Below are 16,798 nucleotides of genomic sequence, written 5' to 3'. Positions count from 1 at the left end.
AAAAGTGTATGTATATCACACGTACACAACCACACTGGGCCCCAATTACTATTGTTTGTACCCCTAAAAGGCTAGATGAGGAGTAGGGGGAGTATGGAACAGGCAGCACCCTCAAACCTTCAGAAGTATGAGATGAACCCCAACAACTTGGAAAGGTGGATCTCTCTCACACGTACCAACACAGACTATCCCCCAATTTAACTGATCCCCAAAGGTTTTTGATTAAATAGCGGAATAGAAAATATGATCCAAAAAAAGTGTATGTATATCACACGTACACAACCACACTAGGCCCCAATTACTATTGTTTGTACCCCTAAAAGGCTAGATGAGGAGTAGGGGGGGTATGGAACAGGCAGCACCCTCAAACCTTCAGAAGTATGAGATGAACCCCAACAACTTGGAAAGGTGGATCTCTCTCACACGTACCAACACAGACTATCCCCCAATTTAACTGATCCCCAAAGGTTTTTGATTAAATAGCGGAATAGAAAATATGATCCAAAAAAAGTGTATGTATATCACACGTACACAACCACACTAGGCCCCAATTACTATTGTTTGTACCCCTAAAAGGCTAGGAGTAGGGGGAGTATGGAACAGGCAGCACCCTCAAACCTTCAGAAGTATGAGATGAACCCCAACAACTTGGAAAGGTGGATCTCTCTCACACGTACCAACACAGACTATCCCCCAATTTAACTGATCCCCAAAGGTTTTTGATTAAATAGCGGAATAGAAAATATGATCCAAAAAAAGTGTATGTATATCACACGTACACAACCACACTAGGCCCCAATTACTATTGTTTGTACCCCTAAAAGGCTAGATGAGGAGTAGGGGGAGTATGGAACAGGCAGCACCCTCAAACCTTCAGAAGTATGAGATGAACCCCAACAACTTGGAAAGGTGGATCTCTCTCACACGTACCAACACAGACTATCCCCCAATTTAACTGATCCCCAAAGGTTTTTGATTAAATAGCGGAATAGAAAATATGATCCAAAAAAAGTGTATGTATATCACACGTACACAACCACACTAGGCCCCAATTACTATTGTTTGTACCCCTAAAAGGCTAGATGAGGAGTAGGGGGGGTATGGAACAGGCAGCACCCTCAAACCTTCAGAAGTATGAGATGAACCCCAACAACTTGGAAAGGTGGATCTCTCTCACACGTACCAACACAGACTATCCCCCAATTTAACTGATCCCCAAAGGTTTTTGATTAAATAGCGGAATAGAAAATATGATCCAAAAAAAGTGTATGTATATCACACGTACACAACCACACTAGGCCCCAATTACTATTGTTTGTACCCCTAAAAGGCTAGATGAGGAGTAGGGGGGGTATGGAACAGGCAGCACCCTCAAACCTTCAGAAGTATGAGATGAACCCCAAAAACTTGGAAAGGTGGATCTCTCTCACACGTACCAACACAGACTATCCCCCAATTTAACTGATCCCCAAAGGTTTTTGATTAAATAGCGGAATAGAAAATATGATCCAAAAAAAGTGTATGTATATCACACGTACACAACCACACTAGGCCCCAATTACTATTGTTTGTACCCCTAAAAGGCTAGGAGTAGGGGGAGTATGGAACAGGCAGCACCCTCAAACCTTCAGAAGTATGAGATGAACCCCAACAACTTGGAAAGGTGGATCTCTTTCACACGTACCAAAACAGACTATCCCCCAATTTAACTGATCCCCAAAGGTTTTTGATTAAATAGCGGAATAGAAAATATGATCCAAAAAAAGTGTATGTATATCACACGTACACAACCACACTGGGCCCCAATTACTATTGTTTGTACCCCTAAAAGGCTAGATGAGGAGTAGGGGGAGTATGGAACAGGCAGCACCCTCAAACCTTCAGAAGTATGAGATGAACCCCAACAACTTGGAAAGGTGGATCTCTCTCACACGTACCAACACAGACTATCCCCCAATTTAACTGATCCCCAAAGGTTTTTGATTAAATAGCGGAATAGAAAATATGATCCAAAAAAAGTGTATGTATATCACACGTACACAACCACACTGGGCCCCAATTACTATTGTTTGTACCCCTAAAAGGCTAGATGAGGAGTAGGGGGAGTATGGAACAGGCAGCACCCTCAAACCTTCAGAAGTATGAGATGAACCCCAACAACTTGGAAAGGTGGATCTCTCTCACACGTACCAACACAGACTATCCCCCAATTTAACTGATCCCCAAAGGTTTTTGATTAAATAGCGGAATAGAAAATATGATCCAAAAAAAGTGTATGTATATCACACGTACACAACCACACTAGGCCCCAATTACTATTGTTTGTACCCCTAAAAGGCTAGATGAGGAGTAGGGGGGGTATGGAACAGGCAGCACCCTCAAACCTTCAGAAGTATGAGATGAACCCCAACAACTTGGAAAGGTGGATCTCTCTCACACGTACCAACACAGACTATCCCCCAATTTAACTGATCCCCAAAGGTTTTTGATTAAATAGCGGAATAGAAAATATGATCCAAAAAAAGTGTATGTATATCACACGTACACAACCACACTAGGCCCCAATTACTATTGTTTGTACCCCTAAAAGGCTAGGAGTAGGGGGAGTATGGAACAGGCAGCACCCTCAAACCTTCAGAAGTATGAGATGAACCCCAACAACTTGGAAAGGTGGATCTCTCTCACACGTACCAACACAGACTATCCCCCAATTTAACTGATCCCCAAAGGTTTTTGATTAAATAGCGGAATAGAAAATATGATCCAAAAAAAGTGTATGTATATCACACGTACACAACCACACTAGGCCCCAATTACTATTGTTTGTACCCCTAAAAGGCTAGATGAGGAGTAGGGGGAGTATGGAACAGGCAGCACCCTCAAATCTTCAGAAGTATGAGATTGTGTTCACTGTACCCCACAAAGATTGAGTTCACTGCACCCCACAATGATTGTGTTCACTGCACCCCACAAAGATTGTGTTCACTGCACCTCACAAAGATTGTGTTCACTGTACCCCCCAAAGATTGTGTTCACTGCACCCCACAAAGATTCTGTTCACTGTACCCCACAAAGATTGTGTTCACTGCACCCTAAAAGGATGTTGTTCACTGCACCCCACAAAGATTGTGTTCACTGCACCCTAAAAGGATGTTGTTCACTGCACCCCAAAAAGATTGTGTTCACTGTACCCCCCCAAAGATTGTGTTCACTGCACCCCACAAAGATTGTGTTCACTGCACCCCAAAAAGATTGTGTTCACTGTACCCCCCAAAGATTGTGTTCACTGCACCCCACAAAGATTGTGTTCACTGTACCCCCCAAAGATTGTGTTCACTGCACCCCACAAAGATTCTGTTCACTGTACCCCACAAAGATTGTGTTCACTGCACCCCAAAAAGATTGTGTTCACTGTACCCCCCCAAAGATTGTGTTCACTGCACCCCACAAAGATTCTGTTCACTGCACCCCACAAAGGATTTTGTTCACTGCACCCCAAAAAGATTGTGTTCACTGCACCCCAAAAAGGATTTTGATCACTGCACCCCAAAAAGGATGTTGTTCACTGCACCCCAAAAATGATTTTGTTCACTCCACCCCAAAAAGATTGTGTTCACTGCACCCCACAAAGATTGTGTTCACTGCACCCCAAAAAGATTGTGTTCACTGTACCCCCCAAAGATTGTGTTCACTGCACCCCACAAAGATTCTGTTCACTGTACCCCACAAAGATTGTGTTCACTGCACCCCAAAAAGATTGTGTTCACTGCACCCCAAAAAGGATGTTGTTCACTGCACCCCAAAAAGGATGTTGTTCACTCCACCCCAAAAAGATTGTGTTCACTGCACCCCACAAAGATTGTGTTCACTGCACCCCAAAAAGATTGTGTTCACTGCACCCCAAAAAGGATTTTGTTCACTGCACCCCAAAAAGGATTTTGTTCACTGCACCCCAAAAAGGATGTTGTTCACTCCACCCCAAAAAGATTGTGTTCACTGCACCCCAAAAAGATTGTGTTCACTGCACCCCACAAAGGATTTTGTTCACTGCACCCCAAAAAGATTGTGTTCACTGCACCCCAAAAAGGATGTTGTTCACTGCACCCCAAAAAGGATTTTGTTCACTGCACCCCAAAAAGATTGTGTTCACTGCACCCCACAAAGGATTTTGTTCACTGCACCCCACAAAGATTGTGTTCACTGCACACCAAAAAGGATTGTGTTCACTGCACCCCAAAAAGATTTTGTTCACTGCACCCCAAAAAGATTGTGTTCACTGCAGCCCAAAAAGATTGTGTTCACTGCAGCCCAAAAAGATTGTGTTCACTGCAGCCCAAAAAGATTGTGTTCACTGCAGCCCAAAAAGATTGTGTTCACTGCAGCTCACACACAGAAAAATGGATGTGGATCACTGACACCTGCCTATCTCCAATCCCACACCACACAGCAATATCGATTGTAGTTTGTAGAACACAGTTTCCCTAAAATTCAGCAGACTCTGTCCCTAACAGGATTGAGAAGAGATCGTAGATCAGGATTGAGTGCAGATTCACCCCACCCCCCACACAGCAATATCGATTGTAGTTTGTAGAAGACACTGACCCTATAATTCAGCAGACTCTATCCCTAAAATGCCTACAACTCGCCCTGCCTAAACACTCCGACCTGTCCCTCAATTCTATCCGGACACAAATGGTTTTTTCCTGCCTATCTTTCCCTAATCAGCAGCCAGCACATTGATGTGTGCTCTGTCCCTTAGCTAAGCAGCAGAATGACGCTGCTGCGGCGGCTGCCTCGAACTTATAAAGACTTGGTCACATGCTTCAGACGGCCAATCACAGCTACTAAGACATTTGCAGGCATGGCTGGGATGGCTTAAGGCACACCAGTTAAACGATTGTTGATTGGCTGTTGAAAGCCCGCCATGAAAAGAGCGCCAAAGCATGCAAAACCCGGAAATAAAACGACCGAACACGGATTTTTACCCGAACATACAGTAAAGTGTCCGTGTCCGTGTTCGGGTAAAAAAAATCCAATTATTCGGTACGAACACGAATAATACAGTCCGTGTTCGCTCAACACTAGTTTGTATCACTCCACACGCTCCCTACTACAGCTTCAACTAAATAAAGTAGTCCTTCTGCATTGCAGTCTAGTTGATGCTCTGGAATGGTGGGCCAGATAGGCTAAACCGCGATCTACCAGTCACCTGTTCATGATCTACTGGTAAATTGCGATCTACAGGTTGCTGACCCCACTCTAAGAGATTGTGCAGATGGGCAAATACAGAATGCTTACATTTGAGATCAGATAAGATGCTTTTGATTTTTTTTTTCATAGGTACCTCTGACCTCCTAAGCTGCATAAATCTGATTTGAAATTCCCATTGACTTGTGTGAAGAGAAAAGAAGTTCACCAGCAGCCTGTACTCAAGCTCTATGTCTGCTCCAATCTTGACACTCATATTGCAGCATGGAAGGGAAGTCAGCCTGGAAGCACATTGGAAGTAGATACTAACCTCTGTCCTCAACACAGTTCTAAGTTGTACCGCAAGGAACTTCTGCATCTCATATTTGGAAAAAACAAAATATATCTTATATAATTAGATTACTATCGATCCTTGTTTTTCCCTTAAAATTATTTCTCTAGGAAATACACATTTATATAAAAATCTATTTCAATGCTATACAGTATATTGCAGTTTTAACTATTGTTATTTGTCTTTTTAGGTATATTAAAACAGGTGTTAGCTTCAGCTGTTTTGTGGTTAGTTCTATAGGAACCACAAGATAACATACGCAGAGCAACATAAAGAGAAAGACAACAAACTTATGGTTTGACCGAGCGATCTGTATTTATTGTATGCACTGTGAAGGCTCATTCTTCCTGTTTCCCAGGCACAAACTGCACTGAGAGAAATCGGACTTTCGTGTGTCTACTTTAAAGTCCTGTGATATTTAAATAGCAATTGCGTATTTTGCATAACAGATGAACAACTTCCCGCCTGGCCCATTGTAACATGACGGCTGGGCAGGAGAACTGTTGTTCTGAAAGGACATCATACAGAATCACAGTCAATTGGCAGATCACTGTACCGACCTGCTGCCAGTACCATTTGACCACTGTGGCCAATCACATGACAGTTGTATACAATGAAAGGCTTTGTTACATGCCTTTCATTGTGTACTATTGTGATGAGCAGTGTGATTGCTCACAGTCATCACAGTCATCACATAGTACAGAGCCAAAGCCAGACACAGCCCATCTGTGCCCTGTGATTAATTGTGGTCAATAACAGCGAATCACAATAGTAAACACTGATTGACTAATTTTCAGTCAGAAAAAAATGGTTGCTTATAACTATATATATATTATAATCAACCATAGTGTGTAAAAAAAAAAAAAAAAAACGGATCTCCTCCTCAGAATAGCACAGTGTTACTATGGTAACACTGTATTGCTCTGGTCACTGTATGTAAAAAAAAAATGTATATAAAAAAAGAGAATAAAAAATATTTTTAAAACATTAAAAAATTATATATAATACGGCACAGTGGTGTAGTGGTTAGCATTTTCACCTAGCAGCAAGAGGGTCGCTAGTTTGCATGTTCTCCCTGTGCCTGCGTGGGTTTCCTCTGGGTACTCCGGTTTCCTCCCACACTCCAAAGACATGCTGGTAGGTTAATTGGATCCTGTATAAAAAATTGGCCCTACTGTGTATGTATGTGAGTTAGGGACCTTAGATTGTAAGCTCCTTGAGGGCAGGGACTGATGTGAATGTACAACGTATATGTAAAGCGCTACGTAAATTGACAGCGCTATTGTCACGAACCGGCAGGGCTGGTAGTGGATCCTCTGGACCAGAGAGGCGATGTTGCGGGTTGTTCTAGAGGACTGGTTCTAATCAGTTACTGGTCTTCACCAGAGCCCGCGGGATGGATTTGCTGCGGCGGTAACTACCAGGTCGTGTCCTTTAGTAACAACTCGATCTCTCTGGCAGCTGATATGGCGTGGTACACAAGGAGTAGGCAAGAGCGTAGTCAGGCGTAGCAGAGGTCAAGGCAGGCGGCAGAGGTTCAAAGGCGAGTAGTCGGTAGCAACGGGTTCGGCAACCGGCAAAGCAAACAAACACAATAGGGAACGCTTTCTCAGAGGCACAAGGCACAAAGATCCGGCAGGAAGCTGTGGGAGGAGAAGGTATTTATGGGCAGTGCACAGGTGAAGCCTAATTAAAGCGGAGTTCCAGCCATTTGACTCACCTGTTCAATGGTCCAGCGATGCGGCCGCCCGAAGCCTCGATCCTCTCCCTCGGCGCCGGCATCACTGCTGTGGGCACCCGGCTGTGACAGTTTGCGGCTTCACAGCCGGGTACCCACTGCACATGCGTGAGTCGCGCTGCGCGCCGTGATTGGCCGGCAATCTTCTGGGACCTCTGACATGTCCCAGAAGATTGCAGGGAGGGAGGGGGAGAGGAGAACTTCCGCTCAGGGCGCCGCGGCGCTCCGAGCGGAAGTGGGAGCGGGTACCTGTCAAAACTAGGTACCCGCTCCCCCCCAAAAAAATGACATGCCAAATGTGGCATGTCAGGGAGGTAGGACCACCTAAAGCGGAAGTTCCACTTTTGGGTGGAACTCCGCTTTAAGTCAGCACTGCCTCACACAAACCTTAACCCTTAAGTAACCAGTTTGGACCAGGCACCAATCACCTGTGCACTGGTCCTTTAGAACTAAGAGTCCCGGTGCGTGCGCGCCCTAGAGAGCGGGGACGCACACGCCGAGACGCAGGAGCGCCGCCTGGGGACACACGCTGTGAGCGCTCCGAGGCCAGCAGGGGGCCCGGAGCGCTGAGCATAACAGCTATATAAGTACCTGAAATAATAACAACATATATTTTTTTTACATACTGTCATCAGTCAGTGCCCCTGATCCCTGTCTCACCAGCTATATGATGGCGCTGTACTGCACTGGTGACAGTAGGTAAACATTTTTAAAAAATATATTTTTTCATTTTTTTTAAAACTGTGACAAAAAATTGTCACAACCGGGTGCCACACATTAGGGGGGTGTCAGCGAAGCACCAGGATGACACCCGGGGCTGGCCGCCAGACTGCCTCCACCGCTCGCTGACACAGGAGCACAGAGGAGGAGAAACTGTTCAAAGCAGAGAATGGGAGAGAGGCTCACGAGCCCTGCATACACTGCGGGAAATGCCGAAGTTAACTGTGCTAGATAATGAGAAGGCGATTGGTTGCTAGGACTGCCTAGCAACCAATCACCGGCTCATTAACTAGCACAGTTAATTTCGGCATTTCCCGCTGACCACTGTGTATGCAGGGCTCGTGAACCTCTCTCCCATTCTCTGCTTTGAACAGTTCCTCCCACTCTGCTCTCCTAATAAGGTAGGGGGCAGGGGGTAACAATTGTATTGTAAAGTAGTCGTTCTATTGGGGGGGAAGGGGTCTGCATTGTAGAGGGGTTTTATTGGAAGGGGGGGAGGGGTTGTCTGCATTGCAAAGGGGTTTTATTGGGGGGGGGGGTTGTCTGCATTGTAAAGTGGTTTTATTGGGGGGGGTGTATGCATTGTAGAGGGGTTTTATTGGGGCGGGGGTGTCTGCATTGTAGAGGGGTTTTATTGGGGGGGGGGTCTGCATTGTGGAGGGGTTTTATTGGGGGTGTCTGCATTGTAGAGGGGTTTTATTGGGGGGGGTCTGCATTGTGGAGGGGTTTTATTGGGGGTGTCTGCATTGTAGAGGGGTTTTATTGGAGGGGGGGTCTGCATTGTAAAGGGGTTTTATTGGAGGGGGGAGTTGTCTGCATTGCAAAGGGGTTTTATTGGGGGGAGTTGCCTGCATTGTAAAGGGGTTTTATTGGGGGGTGGGGGTGTCTGCATTGTAGAGGAGTTTTATTGGGGGGGTCTGCATTGTAGAGGGGTTTTATTGAGGGGGTGTCTGCATTGTAGAGGGGTTTTATTGGGGGGGGGGTCTGCATTGTAAAGGGGTTTTATTGGAGGGGGAGTTGTCTGCATTGTAAAGGTGTTTTATTGGGGGGGAGGGTTGTCTGCATTGTAAAGGGGTTTTATTGGGGGGGTCTGCATTGTAGAGGGGTTTTATTGGGGGGGGGGGTCTGCATTGTAGAGGGGTTTTATTGGGGGGGGTGTCTGCATTGTGGAGGGGTTTTATTGGGGGTGTCTGCATTGTAGAGGGGTTTTATTGGGGGGGGGGTCTGCATTGTGGAGGGGTTTTATTGGGGGTGTCTGCATTGTAGAGGGGTTTTATTGGAGGGGGGGTCTGCATTGTAAAGGGGTTTTATTGGAGGGGGGAGTTGTCTGCATTGCAAAGGGGTTTTATTGGGGGGAGTTGCCTGCATTGTAAAGGGGTTTTATTGGGGGGTGGGGGTGTCTGCATTGTAGAGGAGTTTTATTGGGGGGGGTCTGCATTGTAGAGGGGTTTTATTGAGGGGGTGTCTGCATTGTAGAGGGGTTTTATTGGGGGGGGGGTCTGCATTGTAAAGGGGTTTTATTGGAGGGGGAGTTGTCTGCATTGTAAAGGGGTTTTATTGGGGGGGGGTTGTCTTCTGCATTATAAAGGGGTTTTATTGGGGGGGTCTGCATTGTAGAGGAGTTTTATTGGGGGGGTCTGCATTGTAGAGGGGTTTTATTGGGGGGGGGTCTGCATTGTAGAGGGGTTTTATTGGGGGGGGGTCTGCATTGTAAAGGGGTTTTATTGGAGGGGGGAGTTGTCTGCATTGTAAAGGGGTTCTATTGGGGGGCTTATATTGTAAAGTGGTTCTATTGGGGGGTCTGCATTTTAGAGGGGTTCTATGGGGGGGGTTGTATTGTAAAGGGTTCTATTGGGGGGGGTTTGCATTGTAGAGGGGTTCTATTGGGGGGGTTTGTATTGTAAAGGGGTTCTATTGGCGGGGGCTTTGTATTGTTAAGGGGTTCTATTGGGGGGCTGTATAATGTAAAGGGTTCTATTGAGGGGGGGGCGAGGGCTATGTCATGTAAAGGGTTCTATTGGGGGGGGTGCGGAAACTGTGTAATGTAAAGGGTTCTATGGGGGGGTGGGGGCTGTGTAATGTAAGGGGTTCTTTTGGGGGGGCAGGGGCTGTGTAATGTGAAGGGTTCCATGGGGGATGGGGGCTGTGTAATGTAAGGGGTTCTATTGGGGGACGGGGGCTGTATAATAGAAATGGTTCTATGGGGGGCGGGAGCTGTGTAACATAAAGGTTTCCATGAGGGGGGTGTGGGCTGTGTAATGTAAAGGGTTCCAATGGGGGGGCTGTGTAATGTAAAGGGTTCCAATGGGGGGGCTGTGTAATGTAAAGGGGTCCAGGGGTCAGGGGCTGTGTAATGTAAAGGGGGTCTTCCTACATTTTACTCGCAGTTATTACTGCAGTCCTATAGATTTTTTTTCTGCATTTTCTGAAAGCGCACCAAAAGTCTTGCATGCTGCATCTTTGGCACGCTTTCAGAAAACAGGAAAATAATTTTTTTGGGGGGGAGCGACACCATGGTTTACTGCACCAGGTGACACCAACCCTAGTGACACCACTGGCAGTAGCACACAGTAAGTATGCCACTGCCATTTACATGTATTTCTGTCTGGTGCCTCAAGTCAATCGGTGCCGTTTTTGCAGAGGAGGAGGAGCCTGGTCGCCGGGTCAATGTGCGGTTCGTCGCCTGCACGCCGGGGGGGGGGTGCCAGATATAGGATCCATACTTTCCCTTGTGCCATCCCAAATAATTATGAGGTCATTGATATAACGACAATAATATATTATATGAGCGGCACAGGGATTGTTAAGGATGATGTGCTGGAGCTCCCAGTACACCATAGTCAAATTGGCATACAGTAGCTGGGGGGAATAATTTGCCCCCATAGCTGGGTCTTGGGATTGTAGATAATAGGCACCATCAAACTCAAATTAGTTCACGTTGCCTCAAGAATAAAATGGGCTTGTCTGGGATTGACTACGGGATCTTCGGATAGAAAATGCTCTAAGGCCCTCAAACCTACATCATGGGGAATGGATGTATAAAGGGATGCTACATCTAGGGAAACCCACCAATAGGTGGGCTCCCAGGTGAAAGCATCTCTAGTAGATGTGTGCTATCTCTAATTTATGATGGTAGGCTCTGGGCTAGGAGCTTAAGGAACCAATCAACATACATAGAGAAGCCACAAAGCTCTCCATTGAAGCCACAATGGGACGTTAAGGTGGATTGTGTAGATCCTTATGTATTTTCAGTAGGTGGCAAAAATACAGTGTTTTGTAAAAACCCTTGTTAATGAAAGATAGCTCGGCCTTGGAGATACCATCTGTGAATGCCCTATGGGCTAAGGCAGTTGTTTCTAGAGTATATGTAGGTAATGGATCCTGAGTGAGAATAATGTAGGTGTTACTGCCTGACAGAAATCTCAATGCTTCTTGAATATAGTCAGATCAATCCTGAACTACAATACCTCCCCCTTATCTGCAGCTTTAATAATAATGTTGTCATTGTTAGCTAATTTATCGAGAGCCTTCTGTTCTGGCCTAGTGAGATTGAATGTCTTCCTAGACAGAATAAGGACAGAATATACAGCCTGATAAAATGTTTTTATGTATGGTCCTTTTTTGTGAACTGGGTTAAAAATGGACTTGTGGGTTAAAGTGTGTGTGTTGAATGGGAGGTGAGGTGGGATGGTGTTGGGTGAGTCAGTCAATATATGCATTATGACTTTCTGTATATAGCTCTTCTAGGTCTATAAGTACCAGAATGTCGCTATCGTCTAACGGTGGAATATGCATGGAGGGTACCTCAGGTTCCTAGAGGAAGCAGGTTATTGGAGGATTTAATGTTAAAAAATCGCTTCAGCAAGTGCGCATGCACGGCGGCTCTGCATGGACGCTTAAGTGCAGAGCTCCGTCCCGCTCCGGCACCTGACTGCTCCTAAAGCCTAGCAGATGGCACATCACGCTCCACCACTGCTCCCCCTTGCCTCCGGATCCCCAGAGCACACTTCTATGCCCTGCACCACAGTCAGAAGGGACTTATCACGCGCCTTAGTCTTGGAACTGCCGAGGCCTACTTTTTCCAAGATGGCCATGATCTCTCCTCCTGCCGCGGCGGGAGGGCTGAGCCTGAGGACATTTCGGACCCCATAGGCACCATAGGCACCCCACTACAGCCTCGGAACCCCCTCGACCATCCTGTGAGTACCTCTCCCATGCCCCCCTACTCCCCTGCCTCCACTGAATCCTATATAGGCCGGACACTAAAAGATCTTCTATTATCCCCTATGGAGGACATTGCTAGCAGCCCTGGCCTAATCCCTGAGCTGCAGACTGAATCCCATAACAACCCATCTAATATGCAGGGAATGCTGGCCATGTTTTCCAAGATACTAACCAGTGGATTATCTCATGCTGCCACCCAAATCACCTCCACTATACAAAGTGATCTACATAATCTGGGGGCCCGTATTGAAGTCATTGAGCAAAAAAATGATCCCAACATTGCCAGGATGAATCAGAATACCGCTAGAATTCAGGATATTCAAGATCAACTTGAAACAGCGCTATCTAAAATAGATGACATGGAGAATAGGTCCTACAACTTTAGGATCCGGGGCCTTCCGGAATCCATAACCGATGTTAAAGCTGCAGTACAATCTTTTATTTCGGGTGTCATCCCTGATATACCCGCTCATCGTCTTGAATTGGACAGGGCCCACAGATCCCTCCAACCCCTGCGGAAATATGGCTTACCCAGGGATATAGTGGTGAAACCCCACTACTTCTCTGTAAAGGAGGACATCATGAGACACTCTAGGTCTTCTTCTCAACGTTCATCGATGAGTCATGCCATCCAAATCTTTGCAGATATCTCGCCTGCCACTATTCAGTGGAGGCGCTCCCTCAAACCCCTTCTTTCAGTCCTCACACAGAAGAAAATCAAATACTGGTGGTCCTTCCCCTTTCGTTTGATGTTCGCATTCCAACAGAAAACCTATGGCTTCTCTTCTCTAGTGGATGGTGAGAGACTGCTCCTCCAACTGGGCCTCATCAGTCAAGATTAATCAATCGCTTCTTCTCAACGCCCTTCATCGTCCATGCGCCCTATGCCTACAAGTCCTCTGATCCCTTTGTGGCAAAAGCAGCAACACAAGCGCTCTAAGGAATCCAGGCCACCTGGAATCTCCGGTCTTCCCTCTCCCGGGGGGGTGTTGCTATCTCTTTCTTTGCTAACCCCTTTTGGTTAGCCCAGTAACCGGTGTTCACCGGATTTTTGTACTCCTGATTGCCTGATTGCACTTGTTCCTCTCTATTGTTTGTATTTTTCAAGCTACCATTTTGAAGCCTTGAACTTTGCTCCCTTCCTCTCCCCCTTTTTTTCCCCTCTTATTTTTGGGGGGTCCCTTTGGTGGACCCGGGGTCCCATTGGGTCACCCGGTGGTAATCTCCCATCCCCGCTATGGGGATCGGGGGTCATCATGTTATTTGTTGCCTTGTTTACACACTGTATCTTGCCGTTTCCCGTGACAGCTCAGCAGGGGGCGTTTCCCCCTTCTGTGCTGTCTTCATGATTTTTCTGAGCATCAGCCGGAGTGGCTGTTATGCTCCTTCACCTGCTCCTGCGGTCTCACGAGATGGCTATCTTGTGCCCCACTGGAGCAACTCCAGGACCCCGATTTGGGGTTTTGGTATGTTCTTTCTGGTCTACTTCGGGGACATCCTCTCCCTGTAGTATTTCCAGGTGTGACTGGTTGTCACTACTTTACCTCTTCCCCATGAGGTAATCTGTTTTTGTCTCCATGGCCACCTCTGATCTTCGACCACCTTCACTGCACCTAGCTTCACATAAGGTCCAGGGCCTCTACTCCCCGTTCAAGAGGCGTAAGTTGTTTCAATATTATCACACTTTACACTGATATCTTGCTTTTGCAGGAAACCCACTTCCCAGCTAAATATAACCCATCCTTTGTTCATTCTAAATACCCATTATTTTATATGGCGAATTCTGATACTAAGACTAAGGGTGTGGCCATTTTCCTATCTGGAAAACTTAAATTTTTTCCCTACCAAGATCTTAAAGGGACCCGGAAGGGCGATACATTTTTTTGATAGGGGACATGCCTTTTACTCTCCTCTCATACTACGCTCCCAACACGGGACAAGCTAAATTTTTTGCAGACCTGGCTGGCCTTATCACACTGCACGCGGTGGGCACTTTAATTATGGGAGGGGACTCTAACTTGGCCTTTGACCTAATATTGACAAGTCTAGACCCCTGGCGTCCCCTTTTAAGCAACCTGCCAGGCAGAGCCTCCGGGTGGCCAAAACAATGTCCTCATTGGGACTTGTTGACATCTGGTGGGAACATCATCCTAAATCTAAAGATAACACTCATTATTCCGCTCCCCACCTCACCTAAGCCCGCATTGACCACATCTTTGTTCCCCCATCTTTTATCCCCAATGCCCTGAAATCTGAAATCCATGACACGCCTTTATCGGACCATGCTATAGTCTCCCTATCCCTTCTTATACATTCCCATCCACCGGGCCCAAAATATTGGAGACTTAATGAAGCCCTTTTGTCCAACCCTGTACATTGCACCATTATTGATAAGGGTATTAGAGAATACTTTCAGTTGAACAATGTAGATGGTATTTTCCCTGTTTCCCTCTGGGCGGCCCACAAGGTGGTAACCCGGGGGCAAATTATACAACGCGCCTCAAAGCTCAAACGCGAAAGACAAGCGGACATCACAAAACTGGAACATTCCATCCTATCCCTTCGCAAACTGCATAAATGGAATCCCACTAAAGATTCTTTACAACAGTTGGATGCGGCTAGAATCGCCCTGAATTTACCTCTCACCACTGTGGCTGAGAAGCATATCCACTGGACGAATGCTACATTTTTTTCGGAACGAGATAAAATAGGCACACGATTAGCCTCTAAACTATCCCCTAAGCCTCGGTCCCATGCCTTTCCCAGGATCAAACTTCCCTCCAGGGTTTTGTCCCAAAATCCTATTTCAGTAATGGCCTCTTTTCACGACTTCTTTGCCAAATTATATGAATCACAGCCGGGCTAACCCTCCTGTTTTGGGGATTTCCGGGACATGGTCCCCCTGCCCAAACTCTCTGCCCAACATTGGGAATGTTTGGAAGCACTGATCACAGAGTCGGAAGTTCTGGCTGTGATCAAAAATTTGAAAATGGCACCGGCCCCAGGCCCTGACGGATTTCCGTCACTATACTATAAGACTTTCTCTGACTCCCTTACCCCTCATTAAGCAAAACTTTTTAACTCCCTCAAGTCGGGTGAACCCCTACATAAGGATCTTAATTCCGCTATACTGATTGTCATCCCCAAACCCAATAAAGATACCAGTGACGTTTCCAACTACAGACTCATCTCCCTCATCAATAAATATATCAAAACCCTCACAAAACTCCTTACTAATAGACTGAACTCCTTCATTGCTCTTTATGTCCATAAGGACCAGTTGGGTTTCATCCTGGGCAGACAGGGACGGATCAAATCTGTGGGGCAGTTGATCTTCTTTTCAAACAGTTTTATTAAAGCATAAGGAATGCAGTACAAAACAATACCAATAAACAATAAAGGTACAAAACAGAAGTGTACACGTCAAAATTACATAACTAAGCAAGCAGTTGCATAACAAACAGATTCGGGAATAGGAAAGGGGCAAGCTGGGCGCCTCGGCATACAAGTACAAAGGATAGTCACATTGTACAAGGGCGGCTGGGAGTAAGGTAAAAAGGGAGGCAGTAGTACAGCAAAAGTCGGTGGTCCAGCCACAACAGGTAAATAAGGTAGGTAGTGGTAAACTCAAGGCAATGTGGGGGAGAAGAAAAAGAAGAGAATAAGGGGGGCAAGAAGGAAAGTGGGGGAAAAGAAGGGCGAAACAGGGGAGGGGGGACATGTGGGGAAGAAAGGGTGCCCGGAGAGAGTCCCGAGCCACTTAAGGAGGCTCAGAGTGACATTACTGGTAGGGTATCGGTGACCAGAGGTCAAGCTAGTACAAGGGATTCGTCAAAGCCTAACGGTAGACAATTGTTAATCCACGGTTTCCAGAGCTTTTCGTAAGGTGTAAGTTTATCCAGCAGGATAGCTTCAGTTTTAGCATGTATCATAGCTTGAGTGACTCTACTTTTCATAGTCAGGAAACAAAGGGTGGAAGTTTTCCAGGCCAGGCCTTCGCTATGGTCTGTTTGGCAGCCGTGGTGATATACAGGAAAAGTTTAAACTGGCGACGTGTGAGATCAGGTGGCTTGTGGTTCTGGAGCGCAGAAGCAGGATCAGGGGTAAGGGATGTGTGGAAGATAGTAGATAAAACCTGATACACTTCGGACCAAAAGGCACGGCCCGTGGGGCATTCCTACCAAATGTGTGCATGGGTACCTGGAGACTCGCAACCACAAAAGCAACGAGGTGAGTACTGAGGCCCATATCTGGAGATTCTGGCTGGGACCAAGTACCATCTGGTAAGGACTTTATAATTTGTCTCCAGGGCTACAATATTTGGGGAAGATGATTTCGTGACTTGCCAAATTTGGATCCAGTCAGAGTCTTCCAACGAGAGGTGTAGGTCCCTTTCCCATTTAGTTGCATATGCAGGGGGGGTGGTCTCCTGAACCGATAAGAGTTGAGCATAGAGATCAGAAATGAGCGGGTCCATTTTGCAAGCCCGTTCAAAGGTTGAGAAAGCAGGGGAGCTATCCCGCACTGGTGCGTTTTGGCTAAAGAAGTGTTTCAGTTGCAAGTAGCGAAACAATTCG

Source organism: Pelophylax lessonae (assembly GCF_965119305.1).
Source record: "Pelophylax lessonae genome assembly, chromosome: 7".
Lineage (NCBI taxonomy): Eukaryota > Metazoa > Chordata > Amphibia > Anura > Ranidae > Pelophylax > Pelophylax lessonae.
The sequence above is the reverse complement of the archived record's forward strand: the minus strand, read 5'-3'. Positions refer to the sequence as shown.